Here is a 15,465-nt window from a genome sequence, read left to right as displayed (position 1 = left end):
GTTGACGCGCAACCGAAGCGACCTGTACAGGGCCATAGCGTGCTCTTCTTGATGCTTTCGTTAACAATTTGTGCATCCGTGCCCTTCGGTACGATCGGCAAAATTTGCCGAAAGTCACCGGACAGCAGCACCACCTTGCCGCCGAAAGCACGCTGCACGCCCGTCACGTCCTGCAGGGTTCGATCGACTGCTTCGATACTACTCATAGACGCCTCATCTCACACGATCAGCGTTGCCTGATGAATTTGCTCGGCTCGTTTCGACTCGATCGGTATGCTGCAGGTGGAGTATTCGTTTAAGTCGAGTGGCAACTTAAACGTCGAGTGTACAGTTTTCCCTCCTGTTAGCAACAGTGCTGCTTTGCCACTTGCTGCGGTCGCAAGCGCAATTCCTGATCGCGACGAGTGTACGCTAAAATCGTTGAGCTGGTGTAACGTTCCAAGGGTAGCATCAAGCTCCGTGACCGGATATGCTCGCTCAGCAGTGATGAACTCGTTCACATCGTCATCGTCCATGAGGTGTGCCTGAACGTGTTCATACTCGGCAAGCTGAGGCATTCCCGGGAAGCCGGCCAAATCCGTCGCTGGTGTCGTCCCACGCAGGTAGCGATCGATCGCGCTCAGCGCACGGAAGTGTTCGATGTCACTCAGCAGCAGGTTCAAATCGGACACTTCCGGCGTGTACCGGTCGCGATTGCCGCGGTGAAAATCTTCACACAGCTCGACCGCATAGCTGTCCCACAAACTGCGCGGGTTTTGGGGCATCCCGGAAGCGAGGATGAGCGCGAAGAAATGGCGCAACTGGGCGGGCAAACGATAGGAGGCCGCTTCCCGGAGAGCACGATCCCACTCAGAGTCATCCTGCAGCAACCCTTCCTGGATGGCGGCTTGCTGGAACGTTTCGCACACCGTACCGTTGACGGTTCGCAGATCCTCGTACGATGTTGGACCCTTTTTTTTTTTTTTTTTTTTGTTAACGGGGAGGGAACCTTCAAAAGGTACCCACCTAGAGGGGCATATCGCGGCTAGACACCGCCCCTCGAGATGGGTTATGTGGGATTCATCATGAAGCTTGACCCGTGAAGCGAGTCAAGCAACCGATGCGACCGCACTAAACCACTCCTCGACCTGATCCGAACCCTGCCGATGCGCTGATGTGCGTAGTACTCCATGCGGGGTCGTGTGTGCGTAGCACCCTTGCTGTTGCGCACTGCTGCGTCGTCCTTCCTGGTTGTCCTCGCTGCTGCTGCCGCTTCGTGTCTTCCGTCTGCTGCTGCTGCTGTTGTTCAGAATCCACCCGTCCGTGGCCGCCACTCTCGGGTGGGTCCTAGCTCCTGCTGCTGCTCTGGTTACTCGTCGCTACCGCTGCTGCTTCTGTTTTCCGTTGTCCTGGTGTTGTTGGTGGCGGGGAGCCGCTATTGCTGCCCCCGTTGATCCGCGTTCCTTCGTCGCTGCTGCCGTCGTCTTCTGGCCGTCGGCGGACTCTCCTCATTCCACCTCACTTGGAGGCTTTTGAAGATTGTCCGTGCGGCCGTCCGGACTGCTTCCCATGTACTGCGGCTGGCACACATTTCCGTGGCAAGGTTGTCCATCGTCAAGCGGGTGTGGCTCTGTTGCTGCATCTCGTGTTGTGCTCGGGCGGACCGTGGACAATGGAACATCACGTGGTCGACGTCTTCCACGTCATGCTCACACACCGGGCAGTTAGGCGAGCCCTCCAGGATACCTTTGTTGACGAAGTAGCTCCGCAGGAACCCGTGTCCCGTTAGGACTTGGGTAAGATAGAAATCTATTTCCCCGTGCTTGCGGCCAACCCATGAACTGATGTTTGGGATCAGCCTCCTTGTCTTCAAACCTGGCGAACTCTGCTGCTCTGCGCCGGCTGTCCACTGGCGTTGCCAGCGCTCCATGGTCTCTCCTCGCTGCCGCTTCCGTATGTCTGGTGCTGGACCTCCCCTCGCTGCCTTTTCGTCGTGGCAGCGGATGTCCTCCTCTAGGAGGAGAACTAACGGGATGGTGCTTGCAACCACGCAGGCGGCGTCGTATGAAACCGTTTGGAATGCGCTGGCCACTCGAAGCACTCCGGTGCGATGCGACCTCTGGACTGTGGTGCGGTGAATGTTCCTCTGTAGAGGCTTCCGTCCCCACGCTGGCGCAGCGTAGCGGACAATGCTATTCCCGACGTTCACCAGGGGTCTCCTTCTGCTGCTTTTTGGGCCACACTTGTTTGGCATCAGGGCGGTCAAGACGTTCGTGATACGAGTCGCCTTGTTGCAAACCTCCTCTAGATGTCGGCCGTGGTGCTGTTTGCGGCAGAGCTCAACCCCGAGGTACTTGAGCGTCTCCGTGGATTCGATCGTGTGTGTCCCCGCTCGTAGTTGGCCTATCTGCGGGGTGTGATGGGTGCAGAAGATCATGTAGCCGGTCTTATGATGGGCCAGCTGCAATCCCACTCTTCCCATCCAACGCTCGATCGTCTCCAGGTTCCTCGTAGCAAGGGCGATGATGGCCTGCGTGTCCCGTCCAATGAGGGTGAACGTCACGTCGTCAGCAAATCCGATGATGTCCGCACGCTTCCCGAACAGCTCCAGACGGAGAAGGTCGTCGTACATGACGTTCCACAGTGTTGGCCCTAGATCCGAACCCTGAGGCACGCCCGCCGACACTGGTAGTGAGACCAATCCTTCGTCCGTCTCGTAGTGGAGCGTGAGATTCTCGAAGTAGTTCCGCAGCATCGCCAGGAGGTACGGTGGCGTGTTCCTTCGCTGCAGGGCCTCTCCGATCGCTGTTCAGTTGGCCGTGTTGAAGGCGTTCTTCACATCGATTGTCACCATCGCACACAGTCGGTCGCCCTTGCTCTTCTTGTCGACCGCGATCTTACCGTTGGCGAGCACCCTGTTGATGGCGTCCATCGTAGAGCGTCCCTTTCGAAATCCGTACTGGGTGTCAGACAGACCACCCGTCGCATCAAGATGCTCCGTGAGTCTGCGCTGAATGAGTCACTCCAGTACTTTCCCGAGGACGCTCAGTAGGCAGATTGGCCGGTACGACGACGGTTCCCCGGGTGGTTTCCCCGTCTTGGAGAACAGCATTAACCGTTGCCTCTTCCATTCGTCCGGGAAGTAGCCTGTCCGGATGTAGTGCTGGAACGTTCTCCTGAAGACACCGGGAAAGGCCGTCATCGCCGCTATCAGGGCCACGTTCGGGATATTGTCGTCGCCCGGGGCTCGCTGCGGGTTGAGCGATTTTGCAATGCTCAACAGCTCCCCCTCGGTGATGGGATCCCCGTCGATGTCCTCGTCCGACAATCTGGCCGCTGTGGGCCACTCCATGCTCCACTGCTGCTTCCTGATCTTGTAACCCGGCCCGAATCCGAGGGGCCCTAGCTGTTCAGGTAGCTGTTCGCCGTACTCCCTCTTGCTTCGCTTGACCGCTTGCTCCAATGCTGCTCTGGCTGCTGTACAGGTCGGCCGTCGTTCCTCTCGTTGGTCGTCCGTCCGTGCTCTCCTGAGCCGTCTCCGCATCCCGATGTAGTTGCGGCGTAGCTGGGCAATCTCCTCGTTCCCCCAGTACACCGATCGTCGTCTTCCTCGGGCCGCAGACAATCTCGGCATCGTCGCGTCGCAGGCGGTTGTCATGGCCTGCGTCAGCTCGTCCGCCAAGAGGGTGTGGTTGTGGATGTCCAGCGAGCCCATGACTTCAACGAAGAGGTCCTTGTTGAAGAATCGGGTCGCCCATCTACACTCCGCCGTTTGCTGCTCCCTCTGTCCCAGGTTCTGTTGTACCGTCGTCCGCTCGACCGTGAACTTGATGGTGTTGTGGTCGCTCGGATTTTCGTCGCAGACGCGCCAGTCGTTGTCTCCCATGAGCGACGGGCTGCAGAAGGATACGTCAACGATGGAGCTGCGACCACTGTGACCGCTCCATGTTGGATGGTTGCCCCGATTCAACAGGACCAGTCCCAGCGCGCCGCTGCGTCCATCACCACCGCGCCCCTGTGCACCCGCTCTCCATCGTTGCTTCTGCGTTCCATGCCCCACGCTCTTGACCAGGCGTTGACTTCGCCGCTAATCACGGTGTCCCGGTTCCGCGGTATCACCGACGCAATCTCTGTCCATTTGCGCCAGAAATCCTCTACAGTCGAATCGGGACCCACTGGTGGTAGGTACACGGAGCAGAAAACGGTGCCACGCATCTCGACCACGACGAAGCGATCCCGTCGATTCTCGATAATGCGCTGGATGGGGTACCTTCCTGTCGATACTGCTGCCACATTGCCCGTCGGGTCCGCAACCCAGTTGCCGTTGTTCTCGGGGATCCGGTATGGGTCCGAGATCAGCACTATGTCGCAACCTTCCGATCGGGCCGTTTGCAGCAGCATGTCCTGGGCCAGCTGGCTGTGGTTGAGGTTCTGCTGGAGTACCTTAACCATTGCAGGGCCGGCTGGTGACCCCTCCTCCTACTTGGCGGCAGTTGCGCTGGCCGAACGAGTGTCCGATTGCATCCGGGCCCTTGCAGACGAGCCATTTCCGCTCCTTAGTGCACGGTCCAGAGTGCTTAGGCTCAGCACATCGATGGCATCTGCTGGACCGATCCTTGCCGCGGCAGTTGGTGGCGATGTGGCCAAATTCATAACATCGGTAGCACTGGCGCTTCGTCTCCACCTTCCGGAGTCTGCAGCACCGACATAAACCGATGACGTGCTGCGTCTGCAGCGCTTCCTCCGTCGCGGCCACCTCTGGGCAACCGAAGAACGCGACCAACGTTCCCGTAGTTCGACTTTACGGTCGTGACTTGATCCGCGTAGATGGTTACTCCCAAGGCGATGCTAAGGTCCGTGGCGATGTCCTCTTTAGAGCAGCTGGGCGGGATGTTTGTGCAGGTGAGCCGAACAGTGGGGGTCCGCGGACGGGCTTTCGCCTTGCCGTCGAGCGCCGCGGACACCTTTCTCCACATGTCCAGGGTTTCGGTGTGGGTTTTGCAGGACAATTCCAAGAGAAGATTCCCTTGGAAGTTGGTCCGCACTCGCTCCACTACCTTCCTGTCGTCGCCCAGCTTCTCCTTTACTACGCGCAATATCTCGTCCGGCGTGGTGTCGTTGATCGCCTCCAACTCCAGGGCGTCCGGGACTCGATACGCGCGTTTCTTGGGCTGCGTCGGTGGCTGCTGGTGCTCCGGCTGCTGCTGATGTTGTTGACCTACTTCTGCCGCTGCCTGCTGCTTCTGCTGCTTCTTCCTCATCCGCCGTTTAGCTTGCTTGCTGAGGACCTTCGTCCATCCGGATTCCGGTTCTTTTGGATGGTCCTCCTGTTGTCCGCTCTCGTTTGCCTTATTTTTGTTCCTGGTCCGTCGCCGTTTGTTGGTTTCGTTTGTGTTTGTTTGTTCGTTTTCGACTATTGCGGTTGTGGTGTTGTGTTGGTGGTCTGGTGTGCTGGTCGGGGCGTCCGTTCCAGCATTGGATGTTGCTGTTGTTGTGGCGGTAATGATGTCGTTAGGGACGTCCGTATTCCGTTGTTTTTGCACCTGTTTGAATATTTTCCGCTTCGACAGGATTTCCATGTTTGCTTGGATGAGGATGGTGCCAACTGCAGTTCGCTCGCCGTCGTCTCCACTGTGGCGCTGGGGAGTGGAAGCGTCGTGAGAGGCTCGGAAGGCGACCGGGCTTCCATGTAGGTAGACTCGGTCTCCTCCCCACCGTTTCCCTCGCGCCCCCGCACCACCAGCGCCGCAGCGAGGTCCGGTTCGCGTTCTGCCCCCGTTGGTGCTTCCTCGGCAATTTCCGTCTGCGTTGTCGCATTCCGCTTTTCCGGTCGCTGCTGAATCTCTTGGAGATCCTTAATGGCCGAGCCCAAGACAGTCTCCCAGTCTCGCGGCAGGATGGCAAAGCCCTTAGCCTTCTGGCCGTCCTGTATGGTGGGCCCCCGCCATCCTTGGACGAGGTCATCAGCGCCGTCAAACAGTTGAAATGTAATAAGTCAGCTGGCAGTGATGGACTGGTGGCAGAACTGTTCAAAATGGGGCCGGAGAGGCTTGCCTTCATCATGCATAGGCTGATCCTAAGGATTTGGGACCAGGAAGAACTAATGGATGAGTGGAAACTGGGTGTCATACACCCAGTCTACAAAAAGGGCGACAGATTAGACTGTGCTAACTTCCGAGCCATCACAGTCCTTAATGCCGCCTATAAGATCCTGTCCCGCATACTCTTCTGCAGACTTGCGCCCCTTGGATGGGGTGCAGTGCAAGTTGAGGGTGTCGAACATGCTGTCGGAATCGTTCGAATCTCACCGGGGTCTGAGACAAGGTGACGGACTCTCCTGTTTGCTGTTCGACTTCGCTCTGGAAGGTGTCATGCGAAGCGCGGGCTTCGACATCAGGGGCACGATTTTTACCCGTTCTCTCCAATTCGTAGGCTTCGCGGATGATTTCGACATCATCGGACAGACATTTGCGGCGGTGTGCGAGGCGTACACCCGACTGAAACGCGAGGCCGCTAGGATTGGATTGAGGATCAATGCGACGAAGTCAAAGTACCTGCTTGCCGGGGACTCTGATCGTGATAGAACCCGACTCGGAAGCAGAGTACCAGTTGACGGCGACGATCTCGAGGTGGTAGAGGAGTTCTGCTACCTTGGCACGATCGTAACTTCGGACAACAACGTAAGCAGCGAAATCCGAAGGCGCATTGTTCAGGGAAATCGGGCATACTACGGGCTCCACAAACTCCTGCGATCCAGAAGGCTCCAGCAACACACGAAATGCTCGATATATCGCACACTGATACGTCCGGTAGTCCTCTACGGCCATGAGTCATGGACGCCAACGCTCTCGCCATTTTCGAGCGGCGGGTGCTACGGACAATCTTTGGCGGTATTTTAGAGCAAGGAGTGTGGAGAAGGAGAATGAACCACGAGCTAGCTGAGCTGCTTGGCGGAGCAGACGGTGGCTAAGGCCGGAAGGATACGATGGCTGGGGCACGTGATGAGGATGCCGAACTCATGCCCCACCAGGAAGGTGCTCGCCAGTGACCCGTTCGGCACGAGGCGCAGAGGAGCGCAGCGAGTTCGTTGGACCAAGTGGGATCAAGTGGTTGGGATCAAGTGGAGCAAGACCTGTCGGAGATCGGGTGCAGCCGGGGGTGGAGGAATGCAGCCTTGGACCGAGTTTCCTGGAAACGGATTGGTGACCTGGCCGACGTGCTCAACTGTGAGCGGGCCAAGAAGAAGACCTGTCCCATACGATAGGACGACAGGGTAAAAAAACCCAACCGGAAAAAATCCCCGCGTAGAAAGGACTGACCAACCGGCTCATTCCAGTGGTATAATAATTTCAAACGGCCTGTCCGTTCTAACGAAGATAAAAAGTGAAAATCCGCCATTTCGTTTATATGATCTGTTAAGTGGTTTGTGGTGATCGCAAATTCTTTATTTAAACTACTTTTGTTAAATTTCAATTGACTAATTTTTTTTTGTTTCTTTTCTTTACAGATGAAGCGAATGATCCGAATAATTTATCTTTAGAAAACATTGATGATGGCATAGGTAATGAAAGTAGCATGGATTATGATACTAATAATATTAACGATATGCATGTTAACGATATTAATACTAACGATAGAAATATTGATGAAGTAGATGCACCAGTTGAAAATGTTGATGATTTTTGGAGGGATGCTTATAGCTTCCTCAATAGTTTTGAGACTTTGAAAGATGCTTTAAAGTATTTGGCGATTGTAGGGCATCTTTTTCGTAACTTTCTTAATTTGCTGCTGGCAAATTTAAGGAAGTTCGGTCACCCTGAGCTTCCCGAAGATGCACGTACGTTGCTAAAAATTCCCAAAGTTAGCAGCGAAATACAAAGCATAACAAGGGGACGATTATGGTATACAGGGATTGAGGTTGCTCTTAGAAATTTGTTTAAGGATACCATTCCGGAAGCAAATCAATTCAGCTTACAAATTTCAATTGATGGTCTTCCTCTCTTCAGGAGCAGCCCCACCGAATTTTGGCCTATTCTTTTTAAAATAAATGAAATACCTGATTGTCCAGTTATGGTTGCAGGTATATACAGCGGCCAAAACAAACCAAAAAATTTGGAGCAATTTTTTCGGCCACTAGTGGCCGAATTAAACGTATTGCATTCTCCAGGTATGCTGTTTGGCCATAAGACAGTTCCTATTTGCGTAAAGGCTTTTGTCAACGATTCACCTGCGCGGGCTTTGATAAAATCGGTGTTAGGATTTCAGGGCAAACATGGATGCACCAAGTGCACCGTAGCTGGAGAGCGTGTGGAGTCTTTACGTAAGGTAGTTTTTGATTATGCTATAGCACCACCGCAGATGCCAGTTTTCGCGCAAAACTTGATAGAGCTCATCATAAATCTAAACGTTCGCCATTAGAAGAAGTTTAGACATGATAACAAGTTTTCCAGTTGCTGATCGATGTCACCTAATAGATCTGGGCGGGACTCGTAAATTGTTGGTAGGCTTAGATGACCATAGAATGGCCTCTTTTGATCGGTGGACCACTGATCAGAAGGAAAACATTTCACATTTTTTAATTAAAACCAAACTTCCTTCTGAAATACACCGACCATTCCGATCTCTTTTAACTTTAAAATTTTGGAAAGCTACAGAATTTAGATCCTTTGCGCATTACATTAGCCCTGTGATATATAGAGATTTTATGCACCCGGCTGGTTTTGATCGTTATCTCCTCTATTTTTGTAGTATAACTATTTATTCGTCTCTAACATATCAACCCCTTTATCCTCTTGCACGTAGAATGCTCCACAAATTTGTATCACAGTTCCCAACTTTCTATGGTCGCACTCATGTGACGAGTAACATACATAATCTCCTCCACGTGCTTGAAGATGTTGTAGCTTTAGGTGAATTAGATAGTTTTTCCGCGTACGATTTTGAAAATTTCTTGCAATTTCTCAAAAGGTTTGTGAGAACAGGGTCTAAATGTTTAGAACAAGTAGCTGGTAGATCAAAATTATTTGCATCCATTAATGTAGACTTCAGTGTCAGTGGAGGATCAATCCCCTTGGAGGCCCAGGGCGGTATTATAGTTGGGGCCTCTAATTTTAAAAACGATGCAGGAGGGAAGGGGAACATTGAGGGAACTTGAAATGAGGCACGGCGAAAAGCGCAGTAAGAAAGGGCCTACTCCGCCTACCATTTTATTCGCCGCTGGGCCACCCCTAATCATCTTCTTCAAATGGTCCGCCAGGGCCATCACCATCTTCGAATACAATAACGGAACCGGCTATATCACCATCAACACCAATTACCACTGTATCTGTACTCTTCTAAATGGAGCTACAATCATACGTGCGCCAATTTCGAGAAGCAGCACGTGGTGGAATTTACAACTACAGCATCTAAGGAACACTTTGCCATCGAATTGATTCGATTGCTGTGCTTCCGGGATATTCGCCATGCAACACTCAGTTATACTTCTTCGATCTTAAGTTAACTTAACAAAACACTCAAGCACCAGTAGTTGGTGAGGGACGTAATCGATATTGTCTGTTCTGCAGCGAGTATTTATCACACGCAATCTCCTAACATGAATGTTCAGTCATACGTATGAACACATGAGCTGTTCGCGATGAACTGCGCCTTTGCCTCCTTTCACGTATACCAGGTATTGACCAGTGCCGAAACAACGCACCGACTGCAGGTGAGATGGATCATGTGTGTTTGTGACGATATCACCGGTAGCACGGAATATACACGGGAGATTGTGCTGCAACTTCGTGCTACAGGATCCTTAAGGCCAGTGCCAGGGCCAGACCATCCAGATGATGCGTCCACTACAGTACCCGATCCTGTTTCCACGGGGTGAAGCCGGTTGGACTCATGGTATATTTAAGATATGTCGCCGAGGAAGACAGCCGAGACCATCGAGCACGGGGACAAACACAGATAGTGGGGACGTCATCAATGAGAATGATACCCAGATGGAGCCGAATGCAGAGGAAAATTCATCCAATCAAACTACTCCACGTAAATATGCCGCGTATATATTGCATATCCTGGCGGGAGATCGCTCATTCTCTGATGCATTGTGAGGGGTAGTCACCTGTCATACATTTTGCATTACAGAATGAGCGATTTACTAAGTTCGAAGTGACCTTCGATTTTTTTGTTTATTTGTTATTTAGTGGATTGTTTTACATTGTGTATCCCATTAAGCAAACAACGCAAATTTTATTTAACACTTTCCGTACCAAGCACAAAACGGTATAATTTTCTGCGGGCCCAAAAATCGCAAATTCTGCTAGATAATGATACGAATGCAATCGTTCCTACTGTGTGTGGGTCCGATCCACTCTTTGGTTCGTTGGAGAGAAAGAGATAGAGTTATTGTCATCTCGTTCTTTCTAGCCGAAAGCCAAGAAAAACAATGCACCACTTGGAGGTTCGTAATAATCAGCAAGGCAAACCTGTACGAAGAACGTGTGCTGAGTGTTACAAAAAAGGCGTCAAACTGGAGAACGTGACCAAGTCAGAAAAAATGTTAAGAAAACAAATACTTTCGAAATGGCGAAATGTCCGAAATCTCCACAAATGTGCATTGATTATTTTAACGAATATCACACGGATTTATTGTAAAAACAATTCACATGAAATATAGGAAATCTCTTAGTAAAACATAGATTTGCTTTGATTGTTGAAAACTATTTATTAACTCATGTAAAATTGCAATTTTTACCTAACGTGCACATTAGCGTTTTCCACACTTGTTGCGGTTTCGCTAAAGCATACCCATCACCCATATTTGGCGACGCGGGCCCCCAGGAAACATAACCGTCACCCATATTTGGGTGACGCGGGCCCCCAGGAAACATAGCCGTCACCCATATTTGTGTGACGCGGTACGGAACGTGTTAATAATAATAGTTATTGTGTTATGCACAGCCGGTTAGATTTGCATAGCTTTTAGCATTTGATAACTAAAATCAAGTCAAGTTTTTGTGTTCAAAGACTACCTCCATGATCAAACAAACATCAGCAAAGTATCGAAAACAAAGTTCCCTTGCGTACAACTCAGAGTTCTATTGCGTAGCCCTGAAACCGGGCCTTTAAGCTAGTCTATATATAAACGTTTGTATGAGCTAAGGAGAACCATAACGCCACTACTTTGATCACATTTTCTACGATTTACGTATATTTATGATTCTTGATTAGTCCAACGCCTTCTACGATTTTTTCGTCCAACGTACAGTTTCTAATCGGTTTACTTTTTCGGTAACAATCAGCGAAATTTCTTAGCAACCTGTTCCGCTCATGTAGATGTTTTAGGCGATGAACAAAAATTAACGGTTGATTTCAGTGGTGAGCTCCTACTTACGGAACTTTTTCAACAATTGATCATGTTTTATATCATTCTTTGATCCATTAGGTGCAGGGCCACGAGAGTTGCCAAAAAGCTGACAAATTTGTCCAATGACCAAATCAGCTGGTCAACTGTGAAAACCACTATACCGTTGCCGCGCACACAATTGTTTTCAGATTTCCGATACCAGGAGAGCATGTTTTTCAAGAGGTGGAATAAATTTGCGCTGCAGGTGAAATAACCTGCCCATCACTATTGCAATTAATAATTTGCCCATCACTATTGCATTGCCTACTATCAAACCCGTGAGAGCGTTCACTAGTTTAAGGAAGATGCTGTTTTCACATTTCCGATACCAGGAGAGCATCCACGGAAGAGTACCTAGTACAGCAATTTTGCTCGAAACCGCCGAAAGGTATGCAATGTTAAAACACTAACTTTCCCGTTGGTCGTGAAAAATTTCTTCGAAAACTCCAGTTTCCGAGTGTATAGCACCAGGAGAGCATCCACGGAAGAGGTAGCACCTTGTACAGCAATTTTGGTCGAAAACCGCCGAAAGGTATGCAATACTTCAACACTAACTTTCCCGTTGGTGGAGAAAAATTTCTTCGAAAACTACCAGTTTCCGACTGTATAGGACCAGGAGAGCATCCACGGAAGAGGTAGCACCTGGTAATTTTGCCCGCCTAAAGGTATGCAATGTTTATACACTAACTTTCCATACAAACCAGCTGTTTTCAGATTTCCGATACCAGGAGAGCATGTACTGCAAGAGGTGACCTTCAGCCACTCAGACACCTGAGCCCCTGAGCCCCTGAGCCCCTGAGTGCCTTAGCCCCTGAGTGACTGAGTGACCGGCACTGAAAAAAGGCCGTTGATTAGCCGTCAGTAAAACGTCAATTAGCCGTCAATTAACCGTTAATTAGCCGTTAATTAGCCGTCAACTAACTGTCGATTAGCCGTCGATTAGCCGACTTCGTGTCACCTCCCCCCTCGTGTCACCACCAACCTCCCACGTGTCTCCACCTACCTCCCACGTGTCACCTTCTACCTCCCACGTGTCACCTCCCACCTCCCACGAGTCACCACCCACCTCCCACGGGTAACCATCCACCTTCCACGTGTCACCTTCCACCTCCTTCGTGTCACCACACACCTCCCACGGGTCATCACCCACCTCCCACGGGCCACCACCCATCTCCCACGGGTCACCACCCACCACCCACGGGTCACCACCCACCTACCACGGGTCACACCCCGCCTCCCACGGGTCACCACCCGCCTCCCACGGGTCACCACTCACCTCCCACGTGTAACTACCCACCTCCCACGGGTAACCACTCACCTCTCACGGGTCACCACCCAACTCCCACGTGTCACCACCCACCTCCCATGGGTCACCTCCCACCTACCACGGGTCACCACCCGCCTCCCACGGGTCACCACTCACCTCCCACGGGTAACTACCCACCTCCCACGGGTAACCACTCACCTCTCACGGGTCACCTCCCACCACCCACCAATCACCATCCACCTCCCACGGGTCACCACCCACCTCCCACGGGTCACGGGTCATCTTGGCCGCCATCTTGTCCTCCATCTTGTCCGCCATCTTGGCCGCCATTTTGGCCGCCATCTTGGCCGCCATCTTATCCGCCATCTTGTGTCCGCCATCTTGTCCGCCATCTTGGCCGCCATCTTGTCCGCCATCTTGGCCGCCATCTTGTCCGCCATCTTGTCCACCATCTTGGCCGCCATCTTGGCCGCCATCTTGGCCGCCATCTTGTCCATCATCTTGTCCGCCATCTTGTCCGCCATATTGTCCACCATCTTGTCCACCATCTTGGCCGCCATCTTGTCCGCCATCTTGTGTCCGCCACCTTGTCCGCCATCTTGGCCGCCATTTTGGCCGCCATCTTGGCCGCCATCTTGTCCGCCATCTTGTCCGCCATCTTGTCCGCCATCTTGTCCGCCATATTGTCCGCCATCTTGTCCACCATCTTGGCCGCCATCTTGTCCACCATATTGGCCGCCATCTTGGCCGCCATCTTGTCCGCCATCTTGTCCACCATCTTGTCCGCCATCTTGTCCGCCATATTGTCCACTATCTTGTCCACCATCTTGGCCGCAATCTTGGCCGCCATCTTGTCCGCCATCTTGTCCACCATCTTGGCCGCCATCTTGTGTCCGCCACCTTGTCCGCCATCTTGGCCGCCATCTGGTCCGCCATCTTGGCCGCCATCTTGGCCGCCATCTTGTCCGCCATCTTGGCCGCCATCTTGTGTCCGCCATCTTGTGTCCGCCATCTTGGCCGCCATGTTGTCCATAATCTTGGCCGCCATCTTGTCCGCCATCTTATCCGCCATCTTATCCGCCATCTTGTGTCCGCCATCTTGTCCGCCATCTTGTGTCCGCCATCTTTGCCGCCATCTTGTCCGCCATCTTGGCCGCTATCATGGCCGCCATCTTGTCTCCCATCTTGGCCGCCATCTTGTGTCCGCCATCTTGGCTGCCATCTTGTGTCCGCCATCTTGGCCGCCATCTGGTCCGCCATCTTGGCCGCCATCTTGGCCGCCATCTTGTGTCCGCCATCTTGGTCGCCATCTTGGCTGCCATCTTGGCCGCCATCTTGTCCGCCATCTTGGCCGCCATCTTGGCCACCATCCTGGCCGCCATCTTGTGTCCGCCACCTTGTCCGCCATCTTGGCCGCCATCTTGTCCACCATCTTGTCCACCATCTTCTCCGCCATCTTGGCCGCCATCTTGGTCGCCATCTGGGCCGCCATCTTGGCCGCCATATTGTCCGCCATCTTGTCCGCCATCTTGGAAGCCATCTTGGCCGCCATCTTGTGTCCACCATCTTGGCCGCCATCTTTTCCGCCATCTTGGCCGCCATGTTGTCCATAATCTTGGCCGCCATCTTGTCCGCCATCTTATCCGCCATCTTATCCGCCATCTTGTATCCGCCATCTTGTCCGCCATCTTGTGTCCGCCATCTGGTCCGCCATCTTGGCCGCCATCTTGTCCGCCATCTTGGCCACCATCTTGTCCGCCATCTTGTCCGCCATCTTGTTCGCCATCTTGTCCGCCATCTTGTGTCCGCCATCTTGGCCGCAATCTTGTCCGCCATCTTGGCCGCCATCTGGTCCGCCATCTTGGCCGCCATCTTGTGTCCGCCATCTTGTCCGCCATCTTGGTCGCCATCTTGGCTGCCATCTTGGCCGCCATCTTGTCCGCCATCTTGGCCGCCATCTTGTCCACCATCCTGGCCGCCATCTTGTGTCCGCCACCTTGTCCGCCATCTTGGCCGCCATCTTGGCCGCCATCTTGTCCACCATCTTGTCCGCCATCTTGGCCGCTATCTTGGCCGCCATCTTGGCCGCCATCTTGTCCGCCATCTTGTCCGCCATATTGTCCGCCATCTTGTCTCCCATCTTGGCCGCCATCTTGTGTCCCCCATCTTGGCTGCCATAGTGTCCGCCATCTTGGCCGCCATCTTGTCCGCCATCTTGGCCACCATCTTGTCCGCCATCTTGTCCGCCATCTTGTCCGCCATCTTGTCCACCATATTGTCCGCCATCTTGTCCGCCATCTTGGCCGCCATCTTGGCCGCCATCTTGTCCGCCATCTTGTCCGCCATCTTAGCCGCCATCTTGTCCACCATCTTGGCCGCCATCTTGTCCGCCATCTTGTCCACCATCTTGGCCGCCATCTTGTCCGCCATCTTGTGTCCGCCACCTTGTCCGCCATCTTGGCCGCCATTTTGGCCGCCATCTTGGCCGCCATCTTGTCCGCCATCTTGTCCGCCATCTTGTCCACCATCTTGGCCGCAATCTTGGCCGCCATTTTGTCCGCCATCTTGTCCACCATCTTGGCCGCCATCTTGTGTCCGCCACCTTGTCCGCCATCTTGGCCGCCATCTGGTCCGCCATCTTGGCCGCCATCTTGGCCGCCATCTTGTCCGCCATCTTGGCCGCCATCTTGTGTCCGCCATCTTGTGTCCGCCATCTTGGCCGCCATGTTGTCCATAATCTTGGCCGCCATCTTGTCCGCCATCTTATCCGCCATCTTATCCGCCATCTTGTGTCCGCCATCTTGTCCGCCATCTTGTGTCCGCC

The 15,465-nt window shown here is 53.0% G+C and overlaps 1 pseudogene; it reads left to right on the top strand.

The window, feature by feature from the left end:
- Positions 1 to 6,260: 6,260 nt before the first annotated feature.
- Positions 6,261 to 8,609, top strand: LOC128297999 (uncharacterized; annotated as a pseudogene).
- Positions 8,610 to 15,465: the final 6,856 nt, after the last annotated feature.

The sequence above is a fragment of the Anopheles moucheti genome, chromosome 2 (genome assembly GCF_943734755.1).
Source record: "Anopheles moucheti chromosome 2, idAnoMoucSN_F20_07, whole genome shotgun sequence".
In the NCBI taxonomy this organism is placed as follows: Eukaryota; Metazoa; Arthropoda; class Insecta; order Diptera; family Culicidae; genus Anopheles; species Anopheles moucheti.
The sequence above is the reverse complement of the archived record's forward strand: the minus strand, read 5'-3'. Positions and strand labels throughout refer to the sequence as shown.